This window comes from Mustela erminea, chromosome 6 (genome assembly GCF_009829155.1).
Source record: "Mustela erminea isolate mMusErm1 chromosome 6, mMusErm1.Pri, whole genome shotgun sequence".
In the NCBI taxonomy this organism is placed as follows: Eukaryota; Metazoa; Chordata; class Mammalia; order Carnivora; family Mustelidae; genus Mustela; species Mustela erminea.
Genome location: NC_045619.1, coordinates 116,531,371 through 116,548,740, shown reverse-complemented (window position 1 = coordinate 116,548,740; position 17,370 = coordinate 116,531,371).

Here is a 17,370-nt window from a genome sequence, read left to right as displayed (position 1 = left end):
TTAGACTATGTTGTACTATCTCATGTCAAATGGCTTAAAAGGTAAGGGAATTTTTCCAGATGGTCGTTGATAGATTGGTTTCAAACAACCTGGAAGGAACTCAAGGTCTGGGCACATGGGCTCTGGATTTTTCTGTTTGCTTTTTTTTAATCTTGAGAAAAGGTTAACCAGTGGAGGGGTCTCCCTGAAACTCACATATCAAGGGTACAGGGAATCCTGTGCCCTTATGAAAATCACACAATTCAGTGTGCATCTGTAAAACCAGAGCCGAAACAAAGCTTTCCTCACCTCTAGTCCCACGGTCTTTGCTGTAGATCTGAGTGCTTAATGTAGATAGTGAACCCACACTGGCTAGAAGTGATGTGTAGTTGGACGTTTGGGGTGGTTATGAGATTAGAGTGACAGACCCATAGCTAAGGAGTCACAGGGAGACCCCTGAGCAATATGCCCAGACCTGTCAAACTGGGGACTGGAGAGGGCTCAGGTCACATTCAGGACGCTTTTGATGTCTGACCAGCCTTATAGTAAACAGATCCTGAAATTCATCAGCCTGTCAAATACCACAGCCCCTAAAAGCTTCCTAAGTCCTTCTCTCCACAGTGATACCACAGTGCCAAGTTCACAGAAAGTACTCAGTGGACACTCTTGCCCAGGGTGACTGCTGATACATCTCATCACAGTGAGCATCATTAAGAACCTAGTGTCTGGAACATGATGGCCAATAAATACCTGACTGTACTTCAAAAAAAAAAAAAAATGTAAATCAGAATTCTCTCTTGTTCAAACTCAGTTCTTTTGTTCAGATTCGGATGAACCAAACACTTACTGAATGCCCACTGGTATGTTCCAGGCAGAGTCACATGTATCTTCACTTGCTGTATGTATACAGCCAGCCCTCTTATCCTTTTAACCTTTGGTAAACATGCATCTTTGTGTTGGGAAGTCACTCCACTGGAAGAAATACGCAGTGAAGTACAAGAGGTTTCACAATTAGCTTTCAGGGAATGGAGTGGTGAGGGTGTGACTGAAAATTATCTTTCCGGGTCAGGAGGGCCTCTGAGTTCAGCTCTCAGAAAGCAGGGTGCCGGGCATAGCTTAAAGATGAGACAAAGAGAGCCACAGATGATGCCATCAGTCAGAGAGAGACAGAAGAAAGACGTGGTCAGAGAAAAAGGGCAAGATGAAAAGCGATGTGGTTGGAGGCTTGCCATCAGGTCCTGAGGAAAGGAAGATCATCAGAGACGGCCCAACAGCAGAAATTATTCTGCAGAGAATCTTCAGATGGAACAAAGGATCAAAGCGTGTTGACAGGAGGTAAACAAGATGAATGAGTTTGGAAATTTTGTTATCTCCCCAATTTCCTGTTCACTGACATTTCATGGAGGAGAGAAAGCAAGCGTCTAAAATGAGAAACATTTGGGGCATCTGGATAGCTCAGTCAGTTGAGTTGAGCCTTTGGCTCAGGTCATGATCCCAAGGTCCTGGGTTAGAGCCCCACATTGGGCTTCTTGTTCAGCAGGGAGCCTGCTTCTCCCTCTCCCTCTGCCTGCTGTTCCCCCTGCTTGTGTTTTCTCTCTATGTGGCAAATAAGTAAACAAAAATCTTTAAATAAAATAAAATGAGAAACATTTATATTTGTTGGTCTTCACAGCCTACAGAAAATGTGAGAAGGGAAAGAAAATTAACACAAATGACTAAGGGAAGTGATGGTACGGTGGTGACAAAGTATGGATTTGGGGTGTCCATATTCTTCCTGTTCCATTACTAGAGTACATACCCCAGGGACATATTTGTGATGGACCAATTGGAAGGAAGGGTAGAGGTCCCAGAAAATAGGGTACAGATGGAAGGAGAAATGCCTAGGGCATAATTAGACAGTGGGAGGCAAGTTGGAGAAGAGAAAACAGTCTTGGGAGAAGCAATGGAAATACCCACAAGGCCCCAGAGAGGAGTTGACAGTAGCACTTAGGAAGTTATTGTGAGAGAGGCAGGGGCCAGCTAGCTGCGCACAGAACAGGTGAGGAAGTGGGGGGGGGGGGTGATATAAGGGGGAGGGAGGGAAGAAGGAGGGGGGAGGGCAGACAGGCATAGTCCTTAAGGCGGGAGGGCACAATCACACCCTTGAGTAAATCCAGCTGCTCCCCACCCCAAAGGCCCCTGCCTCTGCCCTTGTCATCAGGCCAACGAATAAATCACAGACTCAGTTTCAGGTGAGGATAACTACAGCTAAAACACATGATACCCTATGGAACACATTATATACTAGGGAAGGCATATAAGGACTCTCTGCTCTCCACTCTCCCACCTGTATCTCCCAAAAAGAATGTCCATTATCCTGGGGCCATCTTGAATAACAAACTCTAAGGGAAGAGAAAGGGAAAAACAAACAATGCAAAAGTTTTCCTAAGAGCAGAATTTTCCACGAGGCATTAGTCACTCCTTTCTCTGCTGTTCACAGCCCATGGTGTATAACATATTGCCTGAGGATCTGCTGGCAGGGAAGCCCCTTGGGGTGGAGGGCTGGCTCTCTGGTCTGTTCAAGGCCACTGGGTGTAGGCATCCTGTGGGAAGTTACGTTGCTGTGGCCTCCATGCTTCCACTCTCTAACTCCACCCTGAATGAAACATCTCCTGTGGCAGATGGAACAGGTAATAAAAATGAAGTTTTCTCATTTTATTTTGAATATTCAGCATCCACAAGCACATCCACGCAGTGAATTTCAAGAAGCCTGCCCCTCAGGCACTCAGAGAGATCCGGAAATTTGCCACGAAGGAGATGGAAACTCCAGATGTTCCCATTGACACCAGGCTCAACAAAACTGTCTGGGTCAAAGGAATAAGGAATGTTCTATACCGCATCTGTGTGTGGTTGTCCAGAAAATGTAATGAGAATAAAGATTCACCAAACAAGCTCTATCCATTGGTTACCTATGTACTTTCAAAAACCTACAGAGTTAATGTGGATAAAAACTACCAGCTGATTGTCAAAGGTATAAAACCTCAAAAGAAACAAAGGAAAGGAAAGGAAGGGAAGGGGGGAAGGGGAGAAAGGGAAAAGTCATAGAGAGAGAACCTAAATAGACATTTCTCCGAAGAAGACATCCAAATGGTCAACAGACACATGAAAAGATGCTAAACATCACAAATCATCAGGGAAATGCAAATCAAAACCACAATGAGATTATCACCTCACACCTCACACCTGTCAGAACGGCTAAAATCAGAAAGACAAGAAACAAGTGCTGGCAACGATGTGGAGAAAATGGAACCCTGGTGCACCATTGGTGGGAATGCAAACTGGTACAGCCACTATGCAAAACAGTAAGGAGGTTCCTCAAAGAATTAAAAATAGAAGTACCGTATGATCCAAAAATTCTACTACTGGGTACTTACCCAAAGAAAATGAAAACACTAGTTCAAAAAGATACATGCACCCCTATGTTTATTGCAGCGTTGTTTACAATATCTAAGATACAGACACAACCTAAGTGTTCATCAATAAATGAATGAATAAAGAAGATGTGGGGTGTGTGTGTGTGTGTGTGTATGTATGTATGTATGTATATATATATATGTGTGTGTGTGTGTGTGTGTGTGTATATATATATATAATAGAATATCACTCAGCCATGAAAAGGGAGGAGATCTTGCCAATTGCAATATGCATGGACCTAGAGGATAATATGCTAAGTGAAATAAGTCAGAAAGACAAATGCCATATTATTTCCTCATATGTGGAATCTAAAAAACAAAAAAATAAACAAAAAGCAGAATCAGACTCATAAATACAGAGGACAAACTGATGGTTGCCAGAGAAAAGGGCTGGGGAGGATGGGCAAAATATATGAAGGGGAGTGGGAGATACAGGCTTCCAGGGATGGAATGAATAAGTCACGGAGATAAAAATCACAGCTTAAGGAATATAGTCAGTGGTACTGTACTAGCCTTGTATGGTGGCACGGGGTAGCTACATGGTGGTAAAGCCAGCATAATGTAGAGGGATGTTAGATCACTGTTTGGTATACTTGAAACTAATATAACATTGTATGTCAACTATACTTAAAAATTTTTTTAAAGAAATAGCCATATAAATATCTTTGCGTGTTCTGCAAAACTATTTAAGCATAAAGGCATAAGGACAAATTACACAAATTTCACAACATAAAATCCCAAAGCATAATGTATCTCTCCTAATGAATCAGTATGTGTGGTTTTGTTTGATAATAAAAAAAACTTTGGTGGTTCACCACCACGGCTCCGTCTTAGAATCACCTGGGCAGTTTGACCAGCTCCAGGTGCTCCGTCCTCACCTTGTACCAATTAAGTCACAATCTGGGTACATGGGCCTCGGGCACTGATGATTTTTGGTAAGTTCTCCCAAGAATTGTTGTGTACACCCAGGACTGAGAATCCCTCCTATAGTTTATCATCTTACCTCTCTAAAAATATCTTAACTACTAAGACATGCAAAGTTGGATTCCTTATAATACTTGGCCAAGATTTTTCATATTGTTCACATCTCATCCTCCATGGTTTACAACTTCTATTTGTCTTTTTTTTTTTTTTTGAGGTTTTTTTTTTAAGATTTTATTTATTTGTTTGACAGATAGAGATCACAACTAGGCAGAGAGGCAGGTAGAGAGAGAGGGGGAAGTGGCTCCCCGCTCTGCAGAGAGCCTGATGTGGGGCTCGATCCCAAGACCCTGGGATCACAACCTGAGCCGAAGGCAGAGGCTTAACCCACTGAGCCACCCAGGCGCCCCTCTATTTGTCTTTTTAATTATCATTAAACATCCCTTATAAAAGTCACCTCAGATCATTTTGGGAAGCAAATAGAGAACGAGCTCTCATTTTCTAGAAAGGTCATTCATGGAAATCCTCCTAAAACCTATTTGTTTTTTTGATGCTATGGGTTCTTTGGATAACTGGTTCCATAAATTTAATCTCTGTTGTGCAAAGTCATGTTAACTTTTAGGTGTTCAAAAACTAATTTCTTTTGAGCTTTCAATGCTATTTCTATACTTCCAAGATTTAGTAAGTTCTGTATCCATTTTCTATTGCTATGTAAAAGATCTCCACAAATTAACGGTATAAAACAACACACAGTTGTTTCATCTCACAGTCTCTGGAGGTCAGAAGCATATGCCTATCTGATTTCTTTGCTCAGGGACTCACCAGGCTGAAATCTGGGTGTTGGTTGGTCAGTGTTCACAAATGGAAGCTTGACTGAGGAAGGATTAGCGTCCAGGTTGTTACAGTGGCCCTAACATGCAGGCAGTTTGCATCTTCAAACATCAGTACAGATAAAAATCCTTCGGCTTTGAGTAAGAGTACTAGCTCACCTGAATTGCACACACAGCTTCCCAGGTGTAGACGTTTCTCTGCCTTGTGTGTGGGGGTGTTTGTGTGTTTCCAATATCCTTTGTGAAGGCATCCCTGCATTTAGTAATGAACACATCGAGCTATTGCCTAGGAGGACAGCCTATAGTAGTGTCTGATTCTGTTAATAAGCGGTATCTGACAGCTCAGAGCTTACAAGTATTGAGTATCTGCCCCAAATTCATTATTTGAATTTCCCCACCCCCTCATTTCATATACTAGTCTGGAAAGGGCGACCATAACAGAATACCACAGACTGGGGGGGCTTAAATAATAGAAAGTAATCTTTTCCCAGTTCTGGAGGCTGGAAATCTGAGATCAAATTTTTAAAGGGTTTGCTTTCTTCTGGGGCCTCTCTGGTTTGCGGATATTCTTCTTCTCACTATATTCTCAGTTGGTCTTTCTTCTGTGCGTGTCTCTCTGTGTGTCCACATTTCCTCTTTTTATAAGGACACCGGTTAGATAAGATCAAGGCCCACCCTAACCACCTCATTTTAACTTAAGAACTTCTTTAAAAAGCCCCATCTCCAAATTCAATCCCATTCTGACGTACTAGGGGTTAGTGAGTCAACATGTGAATTTGGGAAAGGACACAGTTCAGTCCCTAACACTTCACTGCCCACACAGAAGTGTCTGAAACATTTTTGGATTGATCTCCTTTTTGTCATTAGCTGGAAGAGCTTACTAATCACCCAAGCCTTTTATTCCTGCCCTTGAGGAGTTTGTGATATAAACAAACACAAGAGACTACTAGGAAAAAATATAATAAAGTAGGAAATTAGTTGCTGGTTTGGACAAAGAGGACCATAGTTTTCTAGAAGTTCAAAGAAAGACAGGGATCAAAAGCACAGGGGCTGCAGTGGGTCAGGAGGCCCTCAGGAGCAGGATTGGTTCGTGGACACTGGCAGCAAGCCTGAGGTTTTAACTAGTTGTGTTAAACTCTAACAGTACCTTAGAATTATCTGCGGGATCGAGCTGTGTCCTTCGCATTGGCATCAAAAAACAAAACAATGGGGCATCACTGGTGAGCCACTGGGTGGCTCAGTCAGTTAAGCATCTGACTCTTTTTTTTTTTTTTTTAAAGATTTTATTTATTTATTTGACAGAGAGAGATGACAAGTAGGCAGAGAGGCCGACAGAGAGAAGGGGAGGCAGGCTCTCTGCTCAGCAGGGAGCCTGATGCGGGACTCGATCTCAGGACCCCAAGATCATGACCTGAGCCAAAGGCAGTGGTTCAACCCAATGCGCCACCCAGGCACCCAAGCATATGACTCTTGATTTAGGCTCAGGTCAAGGTCTCCAGGCTGTGAGATTGAGCCCCGTGTCAGGCTCCAAGCTCAGCAGGGAGTCTGCTTGAGATTCTCTCTTCCCTTTCCCTTTGCCCTTCTCCCCAACCCCACCCCCTGCTCACACTTTCTCCCGCTTTCTCTAAAATAAATAAATCTTTCTAAAAAGGCAAAAACAACCCCTTCCGGGTGATTAGAATGCATAGCCCAGCTTTGAACTGCTGGTTTGAATGGGTGGATGAGATACAGGAGGGCACCGTGGCTGAGGAAAAGAATACGAGCAGGAACATGAAGGCAAAAACCTGGGGTATCTGAAGGACAAGAAGACCCACTTGCCTGGAGGGGTGGATGTGTGGGGAGTAGTGGAAATAAGTTTGCATCGGTCAGAGTGAAATGCCTAGAGGGCCTATGGAACCCGTGCACAGACTGGAAAGGCAGGAGGGAGGCAGACACCAAGTTAGGAAGCTCAACTATGTGGTTATTGCAGTGGTTATCAACCCAGAAATGCAGACACGACTGTAAGGCTGTGAAGGATGGATTGGTAGGACTGGCTAAGTGGGTAAGTTGATAAGTGATAAAAATATGGGAGATTAAGAAAAAGGTTGGGTTATAAATGATCTCAAGGTTTTGAGGCTGACGGTCTGGGCATATATTATTAATAAAAAGTAAATGCCTAAGAGAAATTGTTGTCGTGGAGTAAAGAGCATATATCTGGCTACATCCTGAGCTTCCCTCTAGGGGATGTTAAGTCAGAGAGAGCATCTTGTTTATTCACACTCGGCATGACCATTCTCATGTAGCAACTGCTCCACTGCACTGTGGTTGCTAGAGTTGAATGAGGTAAAACTGGAACATCAAAGTATACATCAGATATAAAAGTGCACGTGACAGAGAAGAAAAATGAACACAGAAGAGATAAGAACTCAAGCTTTGATACCACAAAGGCCTTGGAGTGCTGTCCCTGATCTCCAATAAGGATTGCTAAGAATCTCGAGCAATGTGTCCCCGCAGCAGCCTTTCCCTTCGCCATCTCCTGCCCACGTAGAATGAATGAGTCTCTGCTGTTTTGTCACCCAGGACTCCCTTCCTTTGCTGGCTCCTATTTTCACTCGGGAACTTCCCTTCCCCCAGCGCACACAGTCTTGCTGGGCCTGTCAATCAAAGTGCTCTGCCAACCCTGGCTAGGGTCTCCAACCACTACCTACGCATTTGGCCTTGTGCTTGACATTAAACCTCTCCTCTTCCCTGAGAGCTTCCTGGACCACTGTGCCTATCAACCCCCTCCTCGGCTGAATTTCTAGAGAACTATGGTTCACACTGTTCAAACTAGCAGTAATTTCCTCTTGACCTTGGGTGGGCTCATCAGACTCTCTCTCCTGAATTCTGGGCCTTAAGCAGACTAACAACAGTAGGGAACCCGCAATCTATTTGGTGACCAAGTCCTGGTAACACTCTCCCCTGGATCTCTAAAATTTCCTGGGTCCCTGTCTATTCAGTTTTGCTGTTAAGCCTCTGGGGTCCTTCAAATCCTGCCAGTACATCCTTTTGCCTACAGTTAAACAGAACTAGTTTCCATTGCTTGCGACTGAAGCTTTATTGATTGACCATATTCCTTCCCATTATTCAAACTGTGTCACAGCTCTATTTTGTGTTCAAAATCCAGAAGTGAGTGTGGTATATCCTAGGATCTTTATCTCTCCTTTTCTTTCCTTTTTTTAATTAAGTAAGTTCTATGCCCAGTGGGGCTTGAACTCATAACCCTGAGATCAAAAGTCACATGCTCTAACAACAGAGCCAGCCAGGCACCCCTGTTTCTCCTTTTCTAAAGCTGTTCACCCCAGGGATTCTCATTTCCTTTGCAAACAACAAATAGTGATGAGCAGCAGCCCTCTGCCAGCCTTGTACTTTTCACTTCTTGTACCTACTAACTTATTGGAAGAGGTCCCCATGATCCTTTTGCCCTAGAGTGTATTTTATAGTCATCTGTTTAAAATATTCTGTGTTGGACGCCTGCGTGGCTCAGTCGTTATGCGGCCGCCTCCAGCTCAGGTCATGATCCTAGAGTCCTGGGATTGAGGCCCACATTGGGCTCCTTGCTCAGCGGGAAGCCTGCTTCTCCCTCTCTCACTCCCCCTGCTTGTGTTCCCTCTCTCTGTGTGTCTCTCTCTGCCAAATAAAGAAATAAATAATCTTTAAAAAAGTAAAATGTTGTGTCTCTTCTTACTCCATCTATTTCTCCAACCCTAAATTCCCTTGCAGTCAAGATCAGGTGCCACTGAAGAGTATTTGAGATTATGCCTCTGCATCCCTTCTTCCCCACATCCCTACCCAGTGTCCTCTTTTTTCGAGTGACCGCTTTATTTTAAAAAACTAAGAACAATGATGCTCCCAGCATCATCAATGCTTCTCTTGTATCTGAGAGAAACAGGAGAAACAGGCTGTGGATTGGGCTTCTAGTGGGCCTAGAGACAAAAGCCTTTTACCATGCTGACAACAAGCACTCCTAAAAGTGATAATGTTACTTGGCATTGATGCAACACTTTTCATCTAGAAAGCAATTTGTAGACATTGAAGGGTAAGCTGTCAGTTATTTCCGCAAGAGTAAATGCACAGTGCTGGGTACAGTCCTGTCCAGTTCCTTAAAACCCCAAAATGGGCCCCACATATAAACTGTGGCTGCACAAGATGCTTTCTTGGGGGCAAAAAAGGGGACAAAGGTGGGGAAATGGAAAGAGGAAGAAAGAAAAGAAAATCTACAATTTATCTAGTGAATGTTGTGAGTCTGACAGGAGAGTCTAGAGAAAAACCCTCCAGGGTTCTGCTGCCATTTATCCTACTTCATGACCCACTGAGAAGTTTCCACGGAGATTAGGTCATTCCCAGTCACCTCTCAAGCTGTAGTATTTTATCTTTTGATGATTCTTCCTTCGTGTCTCTGGCACATGTCCTTATTCCCAATTCAAGTCCTACCAAGTGCACCAAAGCAAATCAACTTTAACATTTGTGAGTGCATGTATCCACATACACGTACATACACAACCTCTGTGCTCTTTCTTGCCTGGTTACCCCCCACCCCCGCTTCTTATTTGGGGTTAGGAGCTGGGAAGAAAGGTAAATAATGAACCATGCCTGTTAGCCCAATGTTTTGCAATGATGTGACGGGAAAGAACTCAATGAGATTAAGGTTGGGCTTACTTCTTAAGAAATCATCCCATCAAAAGAAAGACGAGCCTCCACCTGTTCAGAGAAATCGTTGGCTGAACTTCTGAGCAGTTAGACACCCTGTGAACTGCAAATAAATGCAGGGCATGAAGGTAGGAGCCAAAGCCTTTCTTTCAATGCTTTGCACACAGGTTTCCCATAAAGACCAAAGTATATCACAGCTTAGGCACCCACATAGTATCCTCTTGTCTCCTGGTTCTCCAATCACAATGAGGAAAGTACAATTCCTTCCATAAGCCCCATCTTCCTTCTCAAATACCACCCTATTTTGTGTATGGAACTGTGTGGCATTAAAGAAAACAGATATGCAGCAACAGATATGCAGTCCTATTCAGAACTGATCATTTGATGAATAGGTATTTGCATAATGGGACACAAGGGGAGGATTTGGTTTTTTTTTTTTTTTTAAACTATGGAGTCCTGTTCTCATAAACTCAAAAAATTATATTAAACTTTCAATTGTAAAATTTCACTTTCCACACCTTATAAAACCAACCACAAATCAAGGCACATCTTCATTTACTACCATTTGGCTGTTAATACATACATGTATCCATCTATTCTTTCTCAGACATCCTCTATTTGTGTGTGTCCCTATTTTACCACTGGCCTATAAACCTCCTACCAGTCCAGGGGAATCAGAAAAAAGGGAAATCAGAGAAAAGAAATAGAGTAACCTAAGATTCAGAAGCAAGTGAACATTCTAAAATATCACATTCGTCCTGAGGCTGACTCCCAGCAGACACAGATGCATTATACTTAGACTCTGAAGTGGAGAAAGGCAAGAAAAAAGTGCCCAGTATGAACACATTAGCTTTCAGTTTTTTAGGTTTGTTGTTGTTTTCCTTAAAATGTAATGAAAGTTGAGCAATCTATTCAATCACAATCTACTTAGAACAAGAATACAAGGGTACAAGGGCCAGCCACGCAGCATCACTACTGCTTCAGTAGAAGGGATCCCATGAAGCCAAAAGCTTAATTGAGGGCACACAATAAAAATGTCCACATGGAGCCACGAGTACTGACCCTGAACTACAGAACCAAGACAAAACAGAGGGCGCTCATCAAGTCCAGAGCACAGTACACACGCTCTCTGGCAGGGCTGTCTCCCTGGCCGCCAGGAAGAATGGCTGGCCTCTTGCAATTTTATTGTGCAGCTACAATAAGGCAGCTTGACTAATTTAAGTGAGCAGTGATTGGTAAGGGGAGAGAATCATGAACTCTTCGAACAGGACAATGAAGTCTGTCCTAGAAGTACTATGGAGATTCCAAGTCTTATTTTCTATGTTTCCACATTTGTTCCTTTACTTGGAATCCAGTTCATGAAAGTAGGAGCTCCTTGGATCAGTGGCCTCCCGTAGGATTTTTTGAGAATGCTGTATATATTTTACTTGTAGGGGAAAATCAAAAGAGCCACAGATTAATTAAAGACAGTCTGGATAAACCTGTATGGACTTCAGGTTATTCTCCTGTGATTTTTGAAGGAGAGAAACATAGGGTAAATATGGGTTTGAATCATAGGTCTATCATTTACTGCTTATTATCTAGAGCAAATTATCTGAGCAACCGACTCATTTTCTGCAAAATGGGAAAATGGTTTAATTCATATAGCTACAGAATTTAAAATTAGTTAATGTCCACAAGACACTTGGCATTCCCTTATCCTAGAATTTTTTACTATCAGGTTGGTCATTTCTTATGTCTTCTGAATGGATGCATTTGTTTTAGTCCTTACTCTGTTGTGTTAATATAACTGCACTTAAAGCATTCCTGATACATCTGTTCTTCTTCTTTTTTTTTAATTTTATTTACTTCTTTGAGAGCGAGCGAGTCTGAACGGGTGAGTGGCAGAGGGAGAACCAGACTACCTACTGAGCAGGGATCCTGATGCGGGACTCGTTCCCGGGACTCTGGGATCATGACCCACGCTGAAGGCAGCCGCTTAATTAAGCGACTGACCCACCCAGGTGCCCCCTGATACATCTGTTCTATTCTCAACTAACTCTTTAGCCCCCTGCTGCTCCCTCCTGTCCCAGGCCAAGTGGAGTGGCTCTGGAAATACACACACTGACACTCAGGAAGTCAGAGTCTTGGGAAGCTGGGTGAGTGTTGGTTCTCTTCCCCCAAACACAGGAAGGCAGAAAGCAGAACATATTACTGGATTATTAGAATATAGATGTTAACAGCTCACTGGAATCACATGATGACGGTGATATAGTAGAGCAAGTAAGAGCTCATATATACCGAGCATTGAGTCTGATGTCAAGAACTGACCTATACTGACTTTTGGCAACAACTGAGACAGGTAGGCACTATTGCCATTTCTGTTTTGTAGACTAGGAAACGGAGGGCCAGAGAGACACATTACCTGGTCCTGGACCATGCTAGCAGTAGGTGACAAAGCCAATCCTAACCCAGGCAGCTGGGTTCCTAGGGCTGTGCTGACATCCAACAACTCGTAAGCATGATTTTTCACTTAATTGTAAAACAAAATAAAAGCACAACTTCATCCTAAGAGGTTATCATTCTGAATGACTCTTTAAACATATGGAAGGCATAGCTCTGTAGGCAGTGGCTACAGTTCTGTCTGGGCCTGCCTCATATGGAGACAGTGCTTGTTAGAGCTGGGCATGGGGAAGCAGGAGGAGTGTAAATGTCTGGAAAATACAAGGCAAGCAAACACAGATATACTGAAGTTCTACAGCATTTTTTAGAACAAACAGGCAGAAATAATTACTCCTTTGGGGCTTATTCACAGGGCCAGCGTGCTCTGTCACGAATGCTGTGTTGAGGTAACAGCAATAGGTCTTGATGATCTGGTTTAGTTAAGGGAAGATAAGAATTCTAAAAACCTTCGGAAGTAGTGATTCTATAATGTGAATGGAAAAAATTAACATATATAATTCAGTGTTGCATTTTTCAAATTGTCGACCTTAAGAGTGACACATTATTAGCTTGAGTGATGCTCCCACTGTGGAGTGTTTTGGGAACTCATTTTGAACTGCTTCTAAGTCAGAATACCTTCAATGATGCTAAATCACATTTCATTTGGCCAAGATAAAGCACCACACCCCTATGAGAAAACAATGCAAGTACATCATTCTTTCTTTTTAATTAAGATTGTTTTTTTTTGTTCTGTTTTTAAGATTTATTTATTTGAGGGGTGCCTGGGTGGCTCAGTGGGTTAAGCCTCTGCTTTCCGCTAGGTCATGATCTCAGGGTCCTGGGATCGAGCCCACATCGGGCTCTCTGCTCAGCGGGGTGCCTGCTTCCCCTTCTCTCTCTGCCTGCCTCTCTGCCTACTTGTGATCTCTCTGTCAAATAAATAAACAAAATCTTAAAAAAATATATTTAGTTATTTGAAAGAGAGAGAGCAGGAGGAAGGGGAGGAGCAGGAGGGAGAGGAACAAGTGGACTCGGAGCAGAGTGGGGAGCCCAACTGGGTCTCAATCCCAGGACCCTGAGACCATGACCTGAGCCCAAACCAAGATTCGGACCTGACTGAACTGCCCAGACACCCCACAGTACACCGTTTTTGCCCTAAGTTTACACCCATGACAGCTACTTCTTTAAAATACTGCACAGGATTCTAAATATAAGAGGAACAGTCCAGCACGAGGGACATCTGGGTGGCTCACTTGGTTAAGCATCTGCCTTTGGCTCAGGTCATGATCCCAGGGTCCTGGGATCAAGTCCCACATCGGGCTCCTGGCTCAGCAGGGAGCCTGCTTTTCCCTCTCCCTCTCTCTCTCTCTCTCAAATAAATAATCTTTAAAAAAAGAAAAGAAAGGAAGGAAGGAATGAAGAAAGAAATTCTAGCACAAAAGAAAATCTTTAGATAATTTCATGAGGAAAATAACACTTGAGCCAGGCTGTGAAAGGTGGCTTTGAATAAGAAGACTGAGCAGGAGGTGAGTGGGGGTAAATAGGGTAGGCACAGCAAAGGGAGCAGTTGAGAAAGATAAAGACATCCTCAGCTATCTCAGGTAATCTAGGTTGGCTGGAGAATAGTATGGGCTGCTAGGGTGAAATTAGTCTCTAAAGACAGATTGAGGCAACACTGCACAGGGCATTGAATGCCCACTGAAGTCTACTTTAACTTGCAAGAGATGGGAACCTGGGAGGCTATAAGCACTAGAATGACTAGAATTGTGCTTCAGAAAGATTAATGTCCTAGTGGTGCATACAATGGATTAAGGCCTCTTGAGGCTGACATCTGAATTTTGGAAAAATTCTGAACCAAGTCTGATGAATAAGAAAAGTGATATGGAAGTATTTATCATTTTTGGTCAAAAAACAAGGTATTGGGGACACCTGGGTGGCTCAGTTGGTTAAACGGCTGCCTTCAGCTCAGGTCACGACCCCAGGGTCCTGGGATCTAGCCCCACACTGGGCTTCCTGCTCAGCAGGGAGCCTGCTTTTCCCTCTCCCACTCACCTGCTTGTGTTCCCTCTCTCACTGTCTCTCTCTGTCAAGTAAATAAATGAAATCTTTTTTTTTTTTAAACCAAGGTATTGAATAAAATAGTAAGATAGATTTCCTTCTGTGGCTTATAAACTGATCTGATAGAACTTCCAAAAAAACAAAAACAAAAACAAAAACTCAAAGGTTTTGGAGTGGTGGCAGCATCACAAAATAAATATACAGTATTCTCAAAAGCACCTGCTTCCAAGGATAAACACCTATCCCAGTGAATAATCAGTTGCTCCTTTAAAGACAATCAGAATTATTATTTAAGTCACACAGTATACTTTTTAAATTATAATCCATCAGAAGAATTAGCTTCTAACGTACAATGTGACCTTCTTATCCATCTGTGATGGCATCCTGCAGTTACACAAATACTAAGTTCTGCTGCAAAGAAATTTTTGCAGATGTAATTGCACTCCTGGGTATGTACCCCAAAGATACAGATGTAGTAAAAAGAAGGGCCATCTGTACCCCAATGTTTATAGCAGCAATGGCCACGGTCGCCAAACTGTGGAAAGAACCAAGATGCCCTTCAACGGACGAATGGATAAGGAAGATGTGGTCCATATACACTATGGAGTATTATGCCTCCATCAGAAAGGATGAATACCCAACTTTTGTAGCAACATGGACGGGACTGGAAGAGATTATGCTGAGTTATAAGTCAAGCAGAGAGAGTCAATTACCATATGGTTTCACTTATTTGTGGAGCATAACAAATAGCATGGAGGACATGGGGAGTTAGAGAGAAGAAGGGAGTTGGGGCAAATTGGAAGGGGAGGTGAACCATGAGAGACTATGGACTCTGAAAAACAATCTGAGGGGTTTGAATTGGCGGGGGGGTGGGAGACTGGGGTACCAGGTGGTGGGTATTATAGAGGGCACGGATTGCATGGAGCACTAGGTGTGGTGAAAAAATAATGAATACTGTTATGCCGAAAAAAAAAAGTAAAAAAAAAAAAGAGAAAAGAAAATTTTGCAGATGTAAATAAAGTCCTTATCAGTTAACTTTAAATAAGTCTTTATCAGTTAACTTTAAATAATGATTGCTTTCATGGTGGGCCTGACTTAACCACCTGGAGGACATTTAAAGCAGGGCTGAGGCTTTCCTGAGGCTAAATGAGATGAGAATCTACCAGTGGACAAGAGCTTCGGCCCATGCCCCGACTTCCAGCCTGGTCTATACACTTCAGATTTGCATGGCCAGTCCATCTCAACAGCATAAATAAATCCCTTGTAATAAAACCCTTATTTACACACACAAATGTATGTACTTACATGTATGTGTGTATATAATATCTACATATAAACACACATGTAGTAAGGTTTTATATATACATCTGTATGCATGTACATAGGCATCTCATACTGGTTCTGATTCTCTGGTTGAATTCTCACACACAGTTTACTTTGTGAGAGTTGACAATCTGAAACGGATGCATGATAAATGAATTACAAAAAGACTATTGTTAGAAACTATCAAAGTTAGGGACACCTGAATGGCTCAGTCAGTTAAGCGTCTGCCTTCAGATTGAGTCCTGCAACAGGGTCCTTGCTCAGCAGGGAGCCTGCTTCTCCCTCTGCCTGCCTCTCTTCCTGCTTGTACGCTCTCTGACAAATAAACACAATCTTTAAAAAAAAAAAATTAGTTAAAAAAAGAAACTATCAAAGTTAGAAGCTACTAAAAGTGTAGGATACTATACAGTATGGGATGGCTCCATTCTTACAACTACAGAATCCTTGGCTTCCAATCTGATTCTACGTGGCATCCCACGAGGGATTCTTAATCTAGGATCTATGACCCTCTTGGGAGAGCCCACAGCTTTCACCAAATTCTCTGAGAAATTGATTTCTCCCCAAATCATTAAGAATTACTTAGCTTATTTTGAAGGTTATATAAGGTTATTTATACTCAATTTCCCAATGATTGCTTTTTTTAAAAAAAAAAAAAGATTTATTTATTTATTTATTTATTGACAGACGGGTCGGCTTCCTGCTTCTCCTTCCGCCCTGCATCCCGCCCGTGCTCCCCCTCAGTGGCGCCCCCGTAGTGTGCCCCACACCCGTTCCCCCCAAGGCTACTCACATGATCGCCATGAGGCACCCTTCTCCCAACTGATCGGCTTTCCACACAAACCAGAAAACCACTTCGAAAACTTAACCCAGACCATCATCTCTCTCCCTTGCTTCAACCTCTGCCCTGGCTTCTCACCTCCCGCAAGAATGAAATCCCAACGCGTCAGCCACGGGCGGCGCCCTGGCCCTCGTCCGGCCCTCGCCCTCGTCCCAGCCTTCACCCCGGTCGCCTCTCCCACCTCAGGCCACGCTCCTGTGGGCCGTTCCTGCCCCGCTTCACGTGGATGGCTTCTCCCCAACCTCCGGTATCGCTTCCCTGTCGCCACCTCAGAAATCTCTTCTTGCCAGAGCAGGTGTCCGTGTCCGCGGCGCCCACCTCCACAGCTGCTGGATCCTGAGCGGTGCCCGCTCTCGCGGTCTGTGAGGCAGGACCGCTTGGATGCGCGCGCACAGCACCGACCTCCGGCCCAGCCCCCAAGGCTCTGCCCCAGGGACCAGTCGCTGCGGTAGCCAAGTGTCATCCCACCTCTACCAGCTTATCTGTCCTTCCGGACACTGTTTTGGTTTGGTTTTGCTTCTTTGAAAAAAGACGCATTTGAATGCATGCTCTCTCAGATTCCCTTTCCCCGCAAGCCTCCCCATGTGTATCCATGACACATCTGTGCTGTGTGTGAGTGGTGCGCTGATCATCACTTATTTTCTTAGATTACTTACAGAAGCTGTTTTCTGTGTGCTAGCACAGGTAAATATAACAATGAATTAAATAGGAATTTTAAAATGTCTAAACATGGTTTAGTCACCTCTCAGGATGAGCTGGGTTAATATAAACATGAGACTGAATTAACTTTTCAAAGACAGTTACTTCCTCACTTAATGTCTGTATTTAATATCTTTTCTCATCTAAGTCCTCCACACAAATGTGAATTTGTACTTACCTT